This window comes from Oryzias melastigma, linkage group LG2, assembly GCF_002922805.2.
Source record: "Oryzias melastigma strain HK-1 linkage group LG2, ASM292280v2, whole genome shotgun sequence".
NCBI lineage: Eukaryota > Metazoa > Chordata > Actinopteri > Beloniformes > Adrianichthyidae > Oryzias > Oryzias melastigma.
In genome coordinates, this window is record NC_050513.1 from 7,364,186 (window position 1) to 7,383,987 (window position 19,802).

Sequence of the window (19,802 nt, forward strand, 5' to 3'; positions counted from 1 at the left end):
ATTGCGAGAATCCAAGTGTTTGGATACTTGTTAGATTCCTGTTCCACAGCTTGCTTTATCTCTTATTTTTTTGTAATCTCGAATGTTCATTTTCGTGGACTTTCCTTGAGTGTTAGGTTTGTTGTGTTAGCATCGGTGCAGGAATAGCCTCCTAGCTTGTTTACATGCCGCAGTCTTTTACTCCGCGTCGGACGTCTTGAATCCAAAATGTAACCAAATCAGAAAAATACCCTCTTTTGCTGATAGTGCTTCTTCTTGGTCTGACTGTGCCAGTGTATTTTGTCTGCATGTCGTAAAACCCGTGTGCGTGTGAATCAAAGAACGTAAAGCAATTTTACGTCGCAAAACCACAAGACGGAGTTTCTCCATGAAGAATCTCTTTTTAATTGTCTTTATTTTCACTTATATACATTTTTTTGTGTACACACTGATGAGGCAACGCCTGCGTAATTGTCTCAGGCTATTTAATGACATATTTGGCGTAATAATTGATCAAATTAGCATAGAGACGATATAACTGATAGTGGAGAAATGCCACGATTGACACTTTTCTATCGCCCACACGATACACATCGTCATATCGCCCAGCACTTCATCGAGGTGTAAAGAAATGTCTTCCGTCCGTCTGTCCATCCATCCATTTTCTAAACCTGCTTTGTCCCTTTCGGGGTCACAAAGGCACCGAAGCCTTACCCGGCCACTCGTGGGCGAAGGCAGGGTCTACCCTGGACTGGTCACCGGTCTGTCGCAGGGGCTCAATCACACACCAATACACACTTGCATTCACAACCAGGGCCTATTTAGAGTGACCTATGAAACTTTGTCTTAACCCTTTTTATTAATCGTCTTTTCTCCTCACAAGCACTGTGTTTGCAACAACCTTTATGTGACTTTTGAACACTTTTTTTATTAGATTTGAATAAACATAAATGTTTTTTCCGTTGATTTGAAATGTTTTCAAGTTTGGACCACTTCTATGTGTCTCAAGTTACTATTTTTTAAGCTTTACTTTTAAAAACGGACATGCTGGTTTGGTGAGATTATTGTCTGGCTGTGGGTTTTTAAATTATTTGTAGTGAGTTCCTGAACATATAAACTCATCCCATACCAACATGTTAACACTGCCAAGATTGACTGCTGTGATACTTAATTCTATATCCAATCATTCGTAAGAATTGATATGGTTTTGTCAAATGTGAGACAAGATTTTAAGTGACTATAACGTGAAAGCGTCTCGTTAAATGAAGTCAGTATTTATGACTGTTGAATGAAGAAGTCTGACCTTTACTGCATTTAGTGGTGCCTTCACTGCTCTGCTTCCTTAAGACCTCCTGGATAAGTTGGTGTTATATCTGCAGATATTTTGGGCTGTCAATTATTCCTGGTTCGGTTCTCCTACTTTCCAAGTTTTCTCCATCTGTAAAGAAATCTTGTGTTGGTTCTCTGTATATTTCAAGACTGACTTCAGGTGTTTTTTTAACATTTTATAGTGCAACATGTTATGTGTCTTATGTCTGTTGCTTTAAGTAATTTCTTATCAACAACTATATAAAATAATGCACAAAATGAATTATTAATATAACAAAACTTTTTTTAATACGCTTTTATTTCACTCATATAAACAGAAAAATAAATTAAAAAAATATAAGAAATTCAAAAAACAGCTATTTACAATTACACAGCTGCTCTTCTATCAAGTGTTTAACCTTTTCTTTGTAAACAAATTCACATTGAAAACAATTTAAAACCACAACCCAAAAATACAAATGAAAGTGTGCAAAACCAATAAATAAAGACTTCACAAAAACGTTGAGAAAGACAAAAGAGTCTCAGCTTTGAGGGTTAAATCTGGTTCTTCTGTCAGTGATGATCTGCTCTGTGTTAGAGAAGATTCTGCACAGGTTGGTAGTGGAGTTCTATAGAATGATTTCCTGCAGATTCTCTTCCTTCATACTATCAATAAAAGTCAAAAGGTTCCAGTTTTTTCTTCTTTACTAATGATCTCATCTTTTTTACATTTTGTGTTGATGTTGTCTCTCTGTCTCTCCCTCATGCGCTGCTGCACGTGTGAGCCCCTCTCTCCAACACACACAAACACGCAGTGCATTTCCACATTCAAAAGCCGCCTCCGCCGGCTCAAACCGTCCTGAAGCCGCTCAGAGACGCAGTTCTCCCAGGAGACACGGCTTTCCTGAATGCGGCGGGTGTCTCGCACAGAGCAGCCGGACGGACTGCGGTTCGAAGCTCACAACGTAACAAAGCACCCCCGCGCGTCCGCTCGCTCACACATGAAAGCTGTGAATCCGGCTTTTCTACTCAAAGAAATGAGTTCGCTCGAGGAGAGCAGCTGATCGGTTCTGTTGGAACCAAAGACTCCAAAGACGGTCATACCCTCTATGCATGATGTAAAATCCAGCGCAGTAATGACACATGATCGGAAAGTGTGTTTAAATGCAGCTTGATCGGATCAACAATCGGTATAACCCACCTGTCTTGATCGGAAAGAAATTTGGATCCGAAAGTCTGATCAGGCCAGAGCCTTCCGAATACCGTGTTTTACATGACGCATTTCTGTTCCGATTACTTGTAGCCATGTAAACGTAGCTGCTGTCAGAGCTATCCACATGTATAATTTTGACTCAGATGTCAGCTCAGACGAGGAAAATGAAGACGATAATGGATCTATTTGTCTTAAAGTTGAGGATTTAGAATTGGAGCAGAGAAGGAAGACTTTGGCAGATGTTGTGTTACAAACCTGAGCTTTTTCAAACTGTTGGTTTTTATCTGCTCCTGATCCATCACGATTTGAATAAAGGAATACTCAGAAAGGCAGTTTTTAACCTTTAGTTATTTTACATATGTCCTCCCCCATGAAATCACAAAATGCTGCTAGAGCATGTTAAAATCACAACAGGAGTAAGTCTATGTGGTGTTTTTATTCAGGTAATTTGAAAATTAAATTCAATATTCAGCTGAATTTTAATGATTGCTGTTCTTTCATTATTCATTATTTCATTATTTTCCAACTATATGCAGCAAATCTATATTTCCATCCATCCATACATCCATCTTCTTCCGCTTCATCCGGGACCAAGTCGCGGGGGCAGCAGTCTAAGCAAAGATGCCCAGACTTCCCTCTCCCCGGCCACTTCCTCCAGCTCCTCTGGGAGGACCCCGAGGCGTTACCATTCCAGCCGAGAAACATAGTCTCTCTAGCGTGTCCTGGGTCTTCCCCGGGGCCTCTGCCCAGTGGGACATGCAGGGAGGCGTCCAGGAGGCATCCGAACCAGATGCCCGAGCCACCTCAACTGGCTGCTCTTGATGCGGAGGAGAAGCGGCTCTACTCCATGGCCTCAGATTTAGCGGTGCTGACCCTCATCCCAGCCGCTTCACACTCGGCTGCAAACCGCTTCAATGCATGCTGGAGGTCCTGGCTCGATGGAGCCAACAGAACAACATAAGGAAAACGGAAATCCTGTCGTTAAATCTATATTTTGTTACTTTTTATTAAAAAAATGTTTTTCATTGTTTAAATTTACCAAATGTGCAAAAATTATACAAAAACAATGAAAATGTAAAAAAAATAAAATTAAAAACTGTAAAGTTTTGAATGGCAAATGTGCATTTCTATTGGTATTTTCTTTTTTAAAATATAGAATTTCCATACATTTTTATTTGGAGAGTTTTGTAAGTTTTGCTGCTTATTGAAAAATCTCTAAAATAAATAAGGAAAACAAAATTTGCTGTCTAATAAAATAAAATGTAGAAGTTTTATTTTTACAGAGATCTACAGTACACGAGTGGTTTTCTTGTCATAGAAATGTATGACCTTCTGACCAGCTTTCCTCTCTGTCAGTTCAAATTTGTCCCCGATGTGCAGAAAGCGATTGATACATTCTCTGCAGACAGCCGTCGACATTAGTCCTGATAAATCTGTTTACATGAATAATCTCTGAAGAGCTGTCATACCTAGACGCAAGAAAATGGCTTTGTGTGACAGATGCAATATATCAAAGCGAGGTGGGTGTGTTTGGATGGTACGAATGAATTTGTCTTATCTTTATACTTCGGCTGATAAAACCAAAGAAATACAGACTTCTTTCTGCATCTGCTCCCAATTCTTGATTGAGGTCCCGCTACTACTTTTTTGTTCATGTCAGACTAGTGAAAGCTTAAAAAAAAAACTAATTTTCTTTTCGGTTTTCACAAATCCTTCCTCATCCAGGTCTGAGATCAAGGTTGCCCTTGGCAACGACGAGGAAGCCGAATTAGCCAACATTTGAGTCCTTGACATTATCCGTGACGAACGCATTTATCATTCCCTGATTAAAAGAAAAGAGAGACAAAGAGGGACAGTGACTTAGACGGAGAGGACAGATTATTATTCCCACTGGCATGCCATCAATCCTCTCACTCATCTTGGCGCCGGGATCCTGCATCTATTAGTCAGCACCAGCACATCCAAGATGTTATTACTGACCCATAACCGAAAGCGGGTCACAGCGAGGCAGCACAGCCAGGTTTTTAATTTCTACGATTGCGCTCTGTTGATTCACGAGGCTTTTTCACTTTGTTTACACATCTCAGCAAACAATCAAGTCTGGGAGTGCACGATAAGTGGTTGCTCATTCAATTTTTCTTTCTCCTCGCAGCATTGAGAACCATGTTTTTTTTAGCAATAAAAGCTTGCATCCAAACCTATAAAATTAGACAATTAACAGAATAAAATCAATTGTTTGTCAGATGGATAAATACTATTTGTGATGGTCAATATTGTTCTAGTTTACGTATTTTTGGGACAAAAATTAAGATTTATTATTTTGGTTAAGTCCTTGGTCACATGCACTCGTACAAAGCTTGACCTGTTCGAGTGCTGCGGAGTTTTGAGCTGCTGGACCGGTAGAGGGTTGTAGACAGGAAAGACAGCTTGAGGGTTGTGTGTCCACCATAAAGGACGTCATGAAAATGGAACGTACAATTGTTGTATTTCTGTAATAATGTAACTTATGGAGACTTTTTGCTGCACCTCATCAGTCATTAGAAGGGTGCACTTATTTGCTTCTTACAGATGGTGGACGAAAAGGAGCAGACATACCATTAAACAAAGGTGGGCGATTGTAGACTAAAAAAGAAAAAAAACTAAAATAATTTCCATGCCCATTATTATCTGTGTCACAAAAAAACAAATCACTGAAATGGCATAAGACTTCCCCATATGAAAGTGTTTTGTCCTCCCCCAGCCAGAATATTTCACGAAACAGCAAGCTTAGAATAACTTTCTCAAAAGATAAACACACAAAATAAGGAGAAAATGAGTTGTGGCACTTCCTAAAGTGCAGGAAGACATAACAGAAAAAAGAACAACAGAATGATGACAAAAAATTGAAAATGGTATCAGGATAAAGTCATAAAATTTTGGTGGAAAGCAAATTGAAGTTGTAAGTGAAAAATGTTCTAACGTTAGGATTAAAAAGTCTAAATTACACAAGAATAAAGCTCCAAGATATGAGGAAAAAACTATAAAAATTATAAAATTATAAAACAAAAAAGCATTTTTTGACTAGAATAATATCGTAAAATTGCAAGAAAGACAAGAATAAAGTTATAGAACTATGAAGATTTTTTTTTACAAGAATTAAGTTGTAAAATTATTTAAAAAAATAAAACATAAAATTATAAAGAAAAAGTTATTTTTTACTAAAATGAAGTTATATATTTTTTAGAAATTAACCAGTATAAAGTTGTACAATTATGATAAACATGTTTATTACTTGAATAATGGTGCAAAATTATTAAACATTTTTAACACTTTTCTAGAAAAAAATTATAATTATGAGAAAAAGTGTTTTTATTATACTAAAATACATTTGTAAAATAACGAAGGAAAGAATAGGACAATTGGATGAGAAAAAGTGAGAAAGTCTAAATTTAACAAGAATAAATTCACAAAATTATGGGTGAAAGAAAAGTAAAAAGATTACAAGGAAAATGTTCATTATTTTAATAAAAAATATAAATTTAGCTTTTGAAATTTTTTTAACAAAGACAGTTGAACTTTACCTATTTGACTTTTATTGCAGATAATTCAGATAAATGTGATAGACATCGCAGTGTTCGTTAATCGCGCTAAACGTATTTTTTTGTAAACTTACAACTTCATTTACAATAGCTGCCCACGCAAGATCTCCTCGAATGTGGAAGAAGATGTATGGACAACTTTAAAACACGTGTAAAATTACAACTCTTTAAGCTTTTGTTCTTGTGAAAAGTTGATTTTTGTCTTATAATTTTACATATTTTTTTTCATATATTTATATATTCATTTGTCTTTCATGGCAGCCCTAATACTCCATCGTGAGAAAAGTTCACTCTGTAGAGTTGTTTCGTTCCATCATTTGAATATTTTTGTTTCTTATGCCAGCTTTTGTAAAATCTGACTAAAATAATTCATACAACCACTGGTAAACTGTTTCAGACAGGCTACACACAAGGTAAGCACGCTTCTTACGTGGACAGGACTATCTGGTTCCCGGCACAGTCCGATAGAGAGCTGAAAAAATCATCTACTTCATTACCCTTGCATGTTGCATAAGTATTCGCTATGATCCGTTACCCGCAACTTGATTTGAGTTTTGGGTAAAAATTTCAGTTGTAAAAAATGCGTATAAAAATGATTAATCTGAGGCTTTCTTTTTCTTCCTTTAACTGGCCATCATTCCCCTCCACTGGTTGAATAGAGTCTGGCGCTTCGGGAGACGTGAAAGGCAGAGCAACTAGTAGATGAAATGGATTAAGTAGATTAATAATCTTAAGTAGACGTAGTAAGGGCTGAGATCTAGAGGCTTTCTTGTACGATACTTTTCATTTTCAGATTAACTAACAAGCTTAGTTTTGTTTATTTATCTTAACCGTGTTCTCAGAGTGAGTCTCATTATTCCACAGATTGCCTAATTACAATAATATTGGCTTTTCTAAGTCTTTTGTTGGTTGTTTTCCAACTTTATAAGTGAGTGTATGTTTGTCTTGAAAGGATAAATCTGTTTTTCTGTTTCCCTCTGGATGAAAAATGGGTTTATGACACTGCAAGTTATTGCAGTTCCAAATTTTGGGGAGGTTAGGCTGTATTTTGTCAGTGGTGTTGAAATCCTTTCATCCCCATCAGGAAAAAAAAAAAAATGGTGAACTGTCTGCCTATGTGATCAGTGCTAAACAGGATGAAAGCCTTGGTTTAGAAAAGGGTAAATCAGCGCTGGATCTTCTTTTTGAAATATAGATGAATGAATGGAAGGGAGCAAGGAAGAACGACGAACCCGAGCGCAGCGGGTTCCTGCTCTGCAACTTTGGTTTTCCAACAAACCTGTGTTTGCACTTAAACCTTTAAAGAATGGTGGAAAGAGTGCATTCAACAGCCGCCTGGTGGAACTCACTGAATTATTGAGTCCATGGAAACCAAAGGACTTTCTGACCCTCCAAAAAAACACGGAAGAGGCTATTTATGTGGCAGTGACACACACTCACAGATGCTCCTCCACACAGTCAAATGCAGCCATCCATCTGTCTATGATAAACACGCACATGCGATGGGGGGCATACATCAAAGGCCTCGGTCCTCTTCAGACGAGACTCTTAGTGCTAAAAAGGAACATTGTGTTTCATTTCCTCTGCCTCGCCATCCCTCTTTTTTTTCTCGCTCCTAATGGTTTCTTCAAATCTGCGATGGCTTCCTTAACAGCATTACAATCGAAGCAAATCTATTCCCCTTCACTGTGGCTGTCATCTCGCTGGATTTCATTTGTCAATAGACTGAAAGAGAGGAAATGTACAGGAGACGCACTCTTTGTTAGGAGCTTATTAGGTTCCAACTCTTGATTTATGCTATTAGATGTGGAGAAAAATGCATCATTTTAGTGGAGAATGACCTTTATGATGTGGTCTACTTGTAGAAAATCAGAACATTTTATACAAATATTTTTATTGGCTTGATATTTCTCTTCTTGTAAAGTTATTTTTCCAGTGCATAGAAGGACAGACACAAGCTATTCTAGTAGACAAAGATTGCAAAGTTTATAAACTACCAACTTTTTGGACACATTGGGGTCTGTGAGCAGTTGGCAGAATGACTGCATGTTAACACAAGAACAACAGTGACTCAAGTGTCATTGCCATATGACTAAGAAGGCATATGCCACGTCGATGATGTTGCTGACTATTGTCACATTCACTGTACGGGTTTGTTGTACAGGTTTGTAGAGAGGAGGGGCTGCTACTTAAAAGGAGCACAGGTGTGTCTTACAGTTCCATTGAGGCTTGTTTAAAAATGGTAACATATGAATATTGTGGGATTCCTCTCACCGTCCAAAAACATGCTTCATAGGTTAATTGGTTACTCTTAAGTTTTCCCTAGGTGTGAAAGTGAGTGTGTATGGGTGTGTGATTAATGCCCTCCGACAGACTGGTGACCTATCCAGGGTGTCCCCTACCTTCGCCCATCAGTAGCTGGATTTGGCTCCGTTGAGTTGTCCAAATCAACAATTCCAATGCATAAATATTTCATTTCAGAATTTTTTGCGAAAAGCCAAAGTGCTTTGATGCTAACTACATCAGCGAATATAGACCACAATGCATTGTGCTTGAACAATTTTTGCAATAGTGTTTAAATTAGCAGTGTGCATTTGTCTCATATGATTTGATACGCATCTCAATACACGGTCCACGAATCGATACATAAAGGATTTAACTAACTTTTTAGTGACATGATACACTCCAATTCTTTTATGAAAAACGCAAAAATCTAGATATTTCTGATTCATTTAAAGCTGTGAATAATAATGCATGGTATTTGACAGAGGAATGGATTTAGGTATTGACTTGGAAGAAGCAAGCTTATGATTGGATGGTTTTTTTGTTTGCATCACATGAACAAAAAAAGGCAAAGACGGTAAAAAAAAGCAGAAAGAGAACCTGCAGTTTGCCTGAAATTGATTAATCTTAATCGATTTCATGCCTTTTAACCAACATAATCTTGTTCATATCGGTGGTTTACAAACAATACTGCAGTTGCTCGATCAATTTTTGATGGGTATCTATTTTTGGATCCTTAACTGATTCTGCTGTTACTCCCACTGCCCAATCAATTTTTCTATAGGTAGCTAATATCTTTTACATCCCTAGTTTAAATGTAATTTTTAAATAAACCGTCCACATTTACACCATGAGAACCGAGTAGATCAATGAATAGACATTATAAAATGCTCGTATTTATTAGATTTTCATTTAGTCAAATTAGAGACACAATAGAAAAAAGTAGTGAGAATTTCTTTTAAAATCCAGGGCACTAGTTAGTTCTGCATTATACAGTTTTCTAGTAGTTAGGGATTAGGATGGCAATTCATAGCCTGTCTCATTCAACGCAATTGTTTCCCTGGAGTTCTATTTTCAGTTCTTTGACTTGTCAATTTCGCGACAAAAAAAAAATAGAGAAGCTGGTCTATGTTTCAAAATAATTAACTTCGGTTTTTGTTTCAAAATAAAACTGTATAAAATGTTGTTTTATATTTGAGTTGACGTGCCTTCATGATAACACATGTCACCCTTTACCCTCCCTCCATGACCACACACAACCCATGACCCCCACACACAATGAATACTCATTATTCTAGAACAAACTTGAGGCTTGGCTCTGCTGAGAGGAAACATATTTGGAATCTCTTCATACCAGGAGCCAGCTCAGCCACAGGAACATCCCCTCAGTGCCCACCTAGATCGAGACGCCAATGGGATCCACTCCACAGCTGTAGGGCTGCACACCCCAACCGCCCCTACAAAGGGCGACTACCATGGCAATGACCCCAAACTGAACCGACAACCCCTTCCACAAAGGATCCTTAAAGGGAAACCCTGGGACATAAAACCTCAAAAGAAAGATGTCAAAATTGAACACATGAGATTAAATATACATAAAATTAAAAAACTAAAAATAATTTATGACACAGAACATGCATTTTACAAGAACTCTGTGAGAATAGGGAGAATGGTGGGGCTGAGTACTTCAGCTTTAGAAGAAGGAAGAGAGTGGGACGAAGTACTCGACACGGGGGTGGTAGGACAAAGCACTCCTTTTGGGAGCCAACGGGGAAGGGGAACAGACCAGAGACACAACTTAAACTACTGGTCTTTCACGCAGTACAGCGAAGAAGCACTGCAGACGGACTAGTATAAATTAGAGAAAGGCTAATCTAAGTAGCATGGACGTTTGACGTACAGGTGATGCTCAAGTCATTGGTAAAACCTAAATCACAACCGCTCTTTTGGCTTTTTCCCAAAATATGGCAAAACTTTGTATGGGCTTTGCAGATGGCACTGGTACTTGCGCAGCTTAAGAAATTTAATAGACCTGCAACTCGGTAATTCATTCCGTGTGCATGCCAAATCCATACCCCTTCTGGGTTTGCCCCGATAAAACAGCCATGAGACAATTGTGACTAAGTCATAGGGGTTACTGGGATGCAACTCTTGGTGAAATAAATCATAAATAAATGTCTACTTTAACCCAATAAGTACAAATTGATTTTATTCATTGTTTACATCACTCAGTTTCCATGTCAACAATCTTTCCGCTGGATTTTTTTTAACCGAAGTATGAAGTCGATGCTTCAGAGAGCAGGTGCGGTGGCTGTGGGAGTCCTTCTGATTGATTAGGAGGTCGAGCCACAACTGAGCAGGTGGGTGGTGCAAGTCTCAATACGGTGAACGTGGCAGAAGTCAGGTCAAACTTTACAAATGCTTCAAGGTGGACTGTTGTAAGAGCGTCTGATGTGATCCGATTTCTCAACACAAGCCGCCATTCTATCAATTTTATCCTGCTTTCTATTGTAGTTATTTCAATATCTCTAAAAAAATAAATCAACTCTGCACCAGAGAGAAAGATTTCTTTGATATTTTACACCCTAAGGGGTAGTAATATTATTAAACTTGAGGACTCTTGGGAGTCTCTCATTTTCCTGTTTATATTTATGAAAGAATTTTTCTACTAAAAGAGACAAAATCCAGTATCTGAAAGTTTTCTCTGCTTAGTTTTGACAAGTTTTAATTAAACCTGTTAACGAGGTGTTCGTGTTAAACCCAAAATAATCCTGCTGAGAAGTCGATAACGTCCAAAATAACAGACGTGTTTGCCCAGCTGTCAAACCCATGCAGTCACAGTATGTGACGCTAAAATCTCGTCTTGTTTTAAGGTTTTTTTATTTATTTTTTCGGCTTTTCCCTGTTTCACTTGAAGAGATGTGACTCATTCTGGGTATGGGAGATGGAGGCGGGAAATTCAGCAGAAAAGGTCATCTGATTGCACAGCAGAAGGTCACCGGTCTTTGCCATTGGGGCCAAGACAGCAGAGCGTGCTTATAATTCAAGGTGGAGACATTTAATGGCATTAAGCGAGCTTGACATGATTTTTCTAAATTGGACGAAAAGCCTCAAAACTAAGAATCCCTGCCATTAAATAGAACATTTTTTTCTGCACAATTACTTCTTATTGTCTTTGTAACCTTTAGAAATGAGTGACTCGGCCCAATTATGTTATTTTCTTTCTATTTTTTAGTATTTTTGTGCTTCCTGAAGTCTCTTTTATAGTTTGATGAATACGCAAAGTCAGGGCCAGAACTTCACAAAGACGCTCAGGCAAATTTCAAAGCAAATTTTGACACATTGAACTGTAGAAAAGCGTAGAAATATTTAAAAAATTTCTGGTTTAAAAATGTGTTTTAATCGTTTAGACAGCAAGCATGTTTACGAAAATATGAAAAAAAAGTTTTTTTTCTTTCTTTTTCTGTTTTCTACCAATGTTGAAACCATCAAAATCATTGTATAAGTCCTTAGCATAAAGTTTACTTGTATTAGTAACTTTTAGCAAGAAATGATAGAAAATAGGTTTCTGAAATGGCATAGAAATGATAGACAAAAAGTGAAGAAAAGTGTAGAACTTAATTTTTGTTCTTTCTCTGTGCTCATTTTCCTGTTGCAAATTTTGTTTACTGCATGTTTGTTTGCAGCAAATCATGTATAATGGCTTGCTTAAAATAAATTCATAAAGGTAGTGAACTAGCTAGAGTGCCAAAAACACTAAGTTAATGACGAGTGCTCCTTACTTTCAAAACCAGGGGTGCCCAAATCCATGCCTTGAGGGCCAGCCTGCTGTCAATTTTCCAGAATTCCTGCCTTATCTGTTGCTGATTACCTGGATCAGGGGTGTTTAGCCTATTAGGAGTATCAATGGCAGGTTGATTTGGAAAATATTTAGGACACCGGTCCATGAGGCCTGGATTTGGACACACCAGGAAGTCGGCATCATGGAGGAGAATCTGATCGTTCTTTTCCTGAACTTTACATTTTTCTTATTTAAATTGAAACAATAATAATTCTACTCTTATTCTTATTATGTTTTCCCTCCTCGGACTAATGCGATTTATTTTAAAAATGGGCTAAAAAACCTAAACTAGAGACTGTTTCTGCTGCATTATTAGTAGAAATTGATGCTTTCAAATAGAAAATTCTCAACTTTTTTTTCAATTTAACCACTTAATTCCTGAAATCATTTCCAATAATTAAATGTTAAGTTTTTTCTAATTAAAGATTTTGCTAAATTAAGTGTGGATTATTTTAGTATGTTGCAAATCAGTAAGATACAGCATGAAGGGGTGAAAAAAAAAACAAAGTAAATGTTATTTTCAACTTAAAATGTTGGCAGAAATCATCTTATTTTGGTGATTTTTTTTCTCTGTACACCAAGTTTTTGTCTTATAATAAGTAAAAATAAGTCGGTTTCAGACTGAAAAAAGGAACAGAGTGTTATTCTAATTTTACTCTAACCTTGGTAATATGCAGATCACATCTCCAGTCTGCTGTAGCTGCTGAATGCACACAAATCTGAAAACGATTGTCCCTTTTGCATCTAACCATTCAAACCTGTGAACCAAACTACGTTCCACCTAAAAATAAAACATCTGAGGCTGTGATAGGCGTGCTTTTAATACTTCCACAGGATCGGTTAATCATCTTCTATTTGTAGTTTCTCCTCCCTCCTAGTTTCCTCCTTAGTCTTTCACTCCACTCCAATGCCCCTCATTACTTTTCTGCATCTTATTTGATTTTATTAGCTCTCAATGTTTCCTCTCTAATTAAGTTTCCTTTTTTTCCCTCCTGTTTCTTCTCTCATTTGCCTCTCAGAATCAATATATACAGATATTTTGCATTTGAAGCAGACTCTGATGGGCATAAATCAGTTAATTAGGCTGTTTTGTTATAGAGCCCACTGAAAAGATCACCTTTTTTTTAAAACAGACACGAAAAGATTAGACTGGAGATTTTTAATTTGATACATTTTTACAAAAATCTGCTTAAAATATGAACTGAGGCATTTTTGTTTTTCTAAATGTTTTACATTGAAGATGTTTAACTTTCTTTTTTACTGTATTCAGTTTTATTTTTGTCTACTAAATGCAGAAAAATATTAAATCAGCTTAGAAGGTTGAATACTTAACATTAAAAAGTAATAAAGGATAAAATACATCTGAAAAAAGAAAAAATATTGATTTAGCAGTAGAGATATCAGACTTTCTTCAAAATAAAACTTTTACATGTGCAAGAAATGTATGTACTTGCCTTTGTATTTCAATAAAAACAAATCTAAATTACATTTGTGAGCAGTGTTGTATGGACACATTTATGCACCATTGCCACCCTCGCCGCCAGTCTTTGACCAGACTACACGTAATTGGCTCCGCCCGTCGTCTTCTGTTAGACTACTTTGACCTGCATGTGACAAATTGATGTGAAAAACCCTTTTTTCACAATGGCGGCTTCTCTGTTGGTTTCATCTCCATAGCAACCATTTCATGTTTTGGTCGTCTTGGGATTCCGAACAGATCGACATTTTTCACAAGAAGTAAACTTTTGGATTTCCTTAGCAACGGAGGTTATTTGCTAACCACGCCCACATTCCTAAGATGTTCGTATCATGTGTTGAATATATATATATATATATATATATATATATATATATATATATATATATATATTTAGCTGTAGCCAGGGATATTTGATTACATTTTCCCCATATTCCATTAAAAAATGTCTAAGTAATGGGAGAATGTCACTTCTGTAAGATTGCCACATTCAGGCAGTTCAAAATCTTTAACTTCTATTGCAACATTTTTTCTCCCAATTGGTTTCTAAGAATTTAGCTTGAGCCAGGGAATGGTGTAATGGATTTTTACGACAAAAAAAAATGGACGAGTTAGCTAAGAACACACCATTGCAAGCTCGCCATCTGCACGGCGTTCAAAATCTACAAATTTTAATTGCAACATTTTTTCCACAGGGGCTTCCCAATGATGCTCAAGAAGTTAGTAAACGGTCGATAAACAATAATGTCAAAGGTCAACAAAACTTCTGTGTCAGTTGCAGACTTAGGCTGGCGGCATGTATGTGAAATTTCGTAAAGATCGCTCAGACAAAAGTTTATTTATTTTTACCATATTGGCCACCAATTCGTAAGTTGAATGTCTATCCCATTAAAATTTTAAAACTTTGTTTCAATATCCACGATGCATGTTTCTGCTTTGTTAGTATTTTTTTTTTTTTAAGTTTTTTCTGATTTTTAAGTAATTTCTTTTTTCTTCCATTTATTTTACAGTTCTGAATGCCATAATGTCATTGTTTTGGGGGGAGGGGTCATTCCCTATGCCCATAATTCATTTTCTCCTGATACTAGGTGTGTGCAAATTTTGGTGAGTTTTTGAGCATGTGGCAGGGTCAAATTTTCTCTCAAAGATGCAGAATTGTTTTTTATATCTGGAAACAATGTGTTCCTTCTACTCAGTGACTGCTCCGGGCCGTAATGATGAATAAACGGGACAAATGCGCAAGACCTTCGGGTAATTCAGGTTCTCATCAACTAAATTTACCTAATTTGGGTGATTAGGCATACAGTAGAGCAGGAAGGAAAGCAGTGAAATCCCCAAGGTCTCATTTATAAAACTGATCTTGGATTTATAATGGAAAAAATGCCACATAAAAAATATAAAATGTACAAACTATCTCTGTTTTTTTCTGCCTGCGGTGAAAAGTTAAATATTTCATTTTAATCAATGTGTGAGGGAAACCTCAAGGTGTCAGGGTGCTTAGAAGATAGCATCTTTTTGGGAAAATGTTTCCTTTGTACTAACATTTTTGGTTACCGCATATTTTTAGTTACTCTGCAGAAAAACATTTTTTTTATCCCATTGATATAAACTGGAATGAAGGAATTCTTTAAAAAAAACTTGCAGACTAAATGGACAGAAACTTAGAGATATTCTCCTGCCTTTATGCTAATACTACTAACCTACACACAAGCAAGTAATGTGCTTTGGCTAAAGAAAGGTGGGAGATGACTGGACTTTAGGCTCCATGTTCACCAAAACCCAGCCAGCCACAGTCTGCATTATTTTTCATTCCTATCCCCACAAACAGACATGGAGTAAACAGCCAGGAATGCAAATGACTGTCTTTTGTTTCCTTCAAAGGTCTTCCCGTCTGATTCCCAAGAACAAAACAAAGCATGTTCATGAAATTAGCCGCGCGCATGCACACATGCAACTAGTCTTCAAAATGCCAGTCGTATCCGCGGGTGCTGAGCAGTTTTGTTTATTACACGTGTGACAGAAGTTCATTATCAGCCTTAAGCAGCGGTTGAATGGCGGTGTTTACCATACATTTGTGCCCATCATACTCAAAAAAGCATTTCTGTAAAGCTGCCAGCAGCCAGAAGCAAATGCTTTCTGGTTGCTACGCTCGTGTGGAGTGATGGGATCAGACTCTCAGAAAAAATTAATTACTCAAACATGATGTGTTTTCATGAAGTGTCATAACAACCAGCTCAAGAGTGGACATGTGACTCTAGGAAATCAACCCTTGATGTTTATCATCTTTTTCTTTTCTCCAAGTAGGAGTCAAAATGTAGACCAGGGACTAATTTCCCATGCTTTGGGAGATAAAAATATTTCACTTATAAATATTTATGTCATCTCTGCAGCATCGGTTTTGCCTGAAGAAATACATTAGTCAGAGATATGTTCCTGAGTTTGAGATTCCCCACTTTATAAAGCGTGAGAATAAAGTGCAGTATTGTGGAGCATATAGATATTTAGCTCTAAAGAAGAGTTTATTGATCAATGTTGAAAGTCAGTCTCAAACATTACAACTGGTAAATTAAAAAACACATCTAAAATATTCTTATTTACTAGCAGACATGAATGATTTTTGGTTATCTGGTTGATCATATTACGGTATTTCCACACTATAGGCCACACCAGAACATGTCAATGAAATTCCACCCTTACATTGACCTCTTATGCCTTTCATGACAAAGGTAGACAGGGTTTCATATCTGCCATGGACACCAGTGAAAGTAAAAAATTACTTTAAAAAAAGTTCGGCACCACTGTCTTGTAAGTTCCAGATGACCCCACTCCCAACGTTAACGTGCTTTGGATAGCACAAGGGCCAACTCCATTCACAGTAATTTTTAGAACTTGTTTGTGATGCGCTACATGCCAGCTGTGTTAGAGTATTAACATTATGTGTAATGCTACACACCAAGCATGTGATACGCGTTCAAGAGAACGCAATATGGGAATTCTTGAATGTACTTTTAACATACGATGTTTGCTCTGGACTGTTGCTACCCGATACTAGCGCATGTTCTCACAGTTGGAAGAGATGAAATGTGGAAGAGGTGCAAACCTCATGAATCTTGCTCCAGGCTTTTTCTTTCACAGCTCTATTCAGAAATATCAAAGACTTGCTGTCATGTGATTCACAAACTACAATGAGTAATTTCTCCTTCATGACACATACATCACTACCAAATCTGAGTCCCGGATTGGTCAAAGTTCAACTACTTTTACCTTCAATGTGTGTTAAATTATCGGACTTAAAAAGGACTTAAAAGCTTGCTAAACGACACGTGGACATAAGAGATTTAAACACGGAAACCTAAACCATGCATAAACATACATTTACATTGACTTTTTATTGAAGTGGCCACTTGAACGTGCATTTCCGAGCCCAGAGGGAATGTTGTATAACTCCAGACCTCCACTGCAACAAGTGAAAAAGCAGACTATGCCAAAGCAAATGTTACTGTGACTAAGCTAACTTCTCTGGATCATTTTTGATTGATAAAGGTTGTAGTATGCCCTCTGGGTGGGTGGAGTGCTTCTGCCCAAGGTAGAGGATCTGACTTCTCTGGAGACCTGTGCCCAGATGAGTGGAAGAGGATAAAAGGATATCTACCACAACTGATGTCTAAAAAATCATAACAACACTAACGAGTCTGTGCAACTAACCCCCCCCCCCCCTTGAAAGATGAAGTCTTGAATAAATGAAACTTACTTTGACTCAAGCCTTGATGTTTATCTCAGCTTGTAAGAAACAAATACTAGCACAACCGTATTTTGTTTTACAGTAGTTGTAGAACTCTGTCGTATACTTGTTTCCTCCTGAACTGTGTCCTCTGACAGCCAACATCACTCCTGTTCACTGTAGCAGCTGTTCACTCTTTCTGTGAGCTGTGGGAGATTTCTTCTTTAAAAGCCGTTTATAGGAACTCTGCAGGTAAAGCGGCAATCTGCTGAAATAACAAATTACTACAACTTGTTAAATGAGTTCAAGTTTCTTGTAGGCGTTGAGACACTCACAGTTGTCAATACAAATCTATATCATCAAGTCTTGGAGGCAGATTTGTTTTTATAATTGCATTTTTACTCTCCCGTCTGCTGATAACATTATTGTCAGTAGTTTTATGCACTTGTAGTGTCAATCCTTCTTTTTCTTAACTTACAAACCTGGCACAAGTTCTTAATCTCATCATGTGGATGGTAAATAAGCAAAAACAGTACAGCCTGGCTCGTGTGGTGTTTAGGCGTCTAACAACTGACACTGCAATCAGGTTACCATTGATCCCAGTGGGAAGCTGCAGTCACTGTAGAGATGCTCCAATACAACTTTGTCACTCCCAAAATGATACTTATATTGCAACATTCAATATTAATATCAATCCAGTTTTATATTATTATAAATGGTATATACTTTGACCTATTTTCAAGTTTTGAATAGGGTGAAAGGCTTCATAAGGTGCTATTACTATAAAAAAAACAATGATAGCCAGACAGAACACGAGACAAAACCTTAAAAATTGACATATATAATTGTTTAACTTTAATAAATCCCACATTTAAAAAGATATCCTTTTAAAGTGCACAACAAAAAACGACTTGCATGTCTTTTTCAGTATGTAGAAAGAACATCTTAGAAAGGAGAAAAACATAACTTGCCATAGAAAAACAAATAATCCATCAGTTAACTAAGAGTATTCCTCAAACTCCCCTTTCTGCATGATGTGGTTTTAATAAGCATTTCTGCATGTTGAGACTTCTCCTGGGCTCTTCAACAATATTGATGCTGTTCTAAAAAGCCTTTTGCTCTCCACACTTGTGCAGGGAGCACAGAGGAACTTAGCTGTTGTCGTGGCCAGTGTGAGAAATCGAGCTTGGTTTGCTCTCCAGTAATGTAAAGGATTGTTCTTGTGTTCAATCGGAGCCTCACAGAGGTAGCTCTCCATTTCAAAGTTTGCCCCTGGGGGTGATGTGCTTGCAAGGAGTTGTTGCTGTGATGCTCTCCTCCTGTATCTCATTGAAGATGCTGAAAGGGTGCTACTTGCACCTTCGGTCCGTGGAGTCTCCTTTACTGACTCAGACACAGTTTCATCAGATAAAGTTGTGGTCTACGAGCTCTACTTTCTACTTTTCAACACTGCTACCATCAATGATGCCTTTGTGTGTCCCTGTTTTTTTTTTCTTCTGTGAAGCACCTTGTGTGAATATATTCAAAAAATACATTTCTCTTAGAAGTTTTTACACTCACACTCACAGCTTTTAGTCAACTTGTCTTATTTCTGTTGTTTGGCTCTAATAAATCCACATAAATGTATAAATGTTCTTGTCTTTATACTGTGGATTCAGCAGCAAAGAGGGGCTCCATCTCCACTAGGGCTGCCACAATAAGTCTACTAATCGACAACTAATAGATTGTTAAAATAGTCGAAGACTAATTGAATAGTCAATTAGTTGTTACTTTACATTATGAAGTCGGAGTGTAGTAAAGTTGAAAGTTATGGCATTCTGCTAGCTTTGTGGAATATTTTGGCATTTATTAAGTTTTTTTAGGCTATTTTGGAGTTTAGATAATATTTCAGCTACATGCTAGCTATTTTAGCTAACTTAGACTTTGTGTCAGTTTTTCATGCTAATTTGGCTTTTAACTGATATTTTAGCTGGCTAACATCTTCAGCGTCTTTAGCTATTAATTTCAGCATCTTCAGTTGCTAAATTCAGCTTACAGCATTCACACTAGTATTATAACAGGTACAGTGGTGGACAAAAGTGTTGGTACCCCTCAGTTAAAGAAGGACAAACCCACAATTCTCACTGAAATCACTTGAAACTTACAAAAGTAACAATAAATAAAAATTTTTGAAAATAAACAATCAAAATCAGCCATCAATTTTGAATTTTTGATTAACATAATTATTTAAAAAAAACAAACTAATGAAACAGGCCTGTACAAAAATGATGGTACCTCAATGAAAGATTGAAAACTATTTGACCAGAGTGACATGATTAACTCAGGTGTGTCCTTTAATTGACATCACAGGTGTTTTATTTATTGTTACTTTTGTAAGTTTTGAGTGATTTCAGTGAGAATTG

The 19,802-nt window shown here is 37.1% G+C and overlaps 1 protein-coding gene and 1 long non-coding RNA gene across 4 annotated transcripts in view; one reads left to right on the forward strand and one right to left on the reverse strand.

Moving 5' to 3' along the window:
• LOC112160000 (gamma-aminobutyric acid receptor subunit gamma-3) overlaps nt 1–19,802 on the forward strand; it is a 135,851-nt gene that overhangs the window by 65,097 nt on the left and 50,952 nt on the right. The gene's annotated exons all lie outside the window — the stretch shown is intronic.
• Nucleotides 1–19,802, reverse strand: part of LOC112160001 — a 135,367-nt gene that overhangs the window by 8,793 nt on the left and 106,772 nt on the right. The window contains exon 3 of one of the 3 annotated variants that reach the window (XR_004949180.1): nt 1,283–1,417. The exons of the other annotated variants lie outside the window; for them this stretch is intronic. This is a non-coding gene — a long non-coding RNA (uncharacterized LOC112160001). The remainder of the gene's footprint in view (nt 1–1,282; nt 1,418–19,802) is intronic. 3 annotated transcript variants of the gene reach the window in all.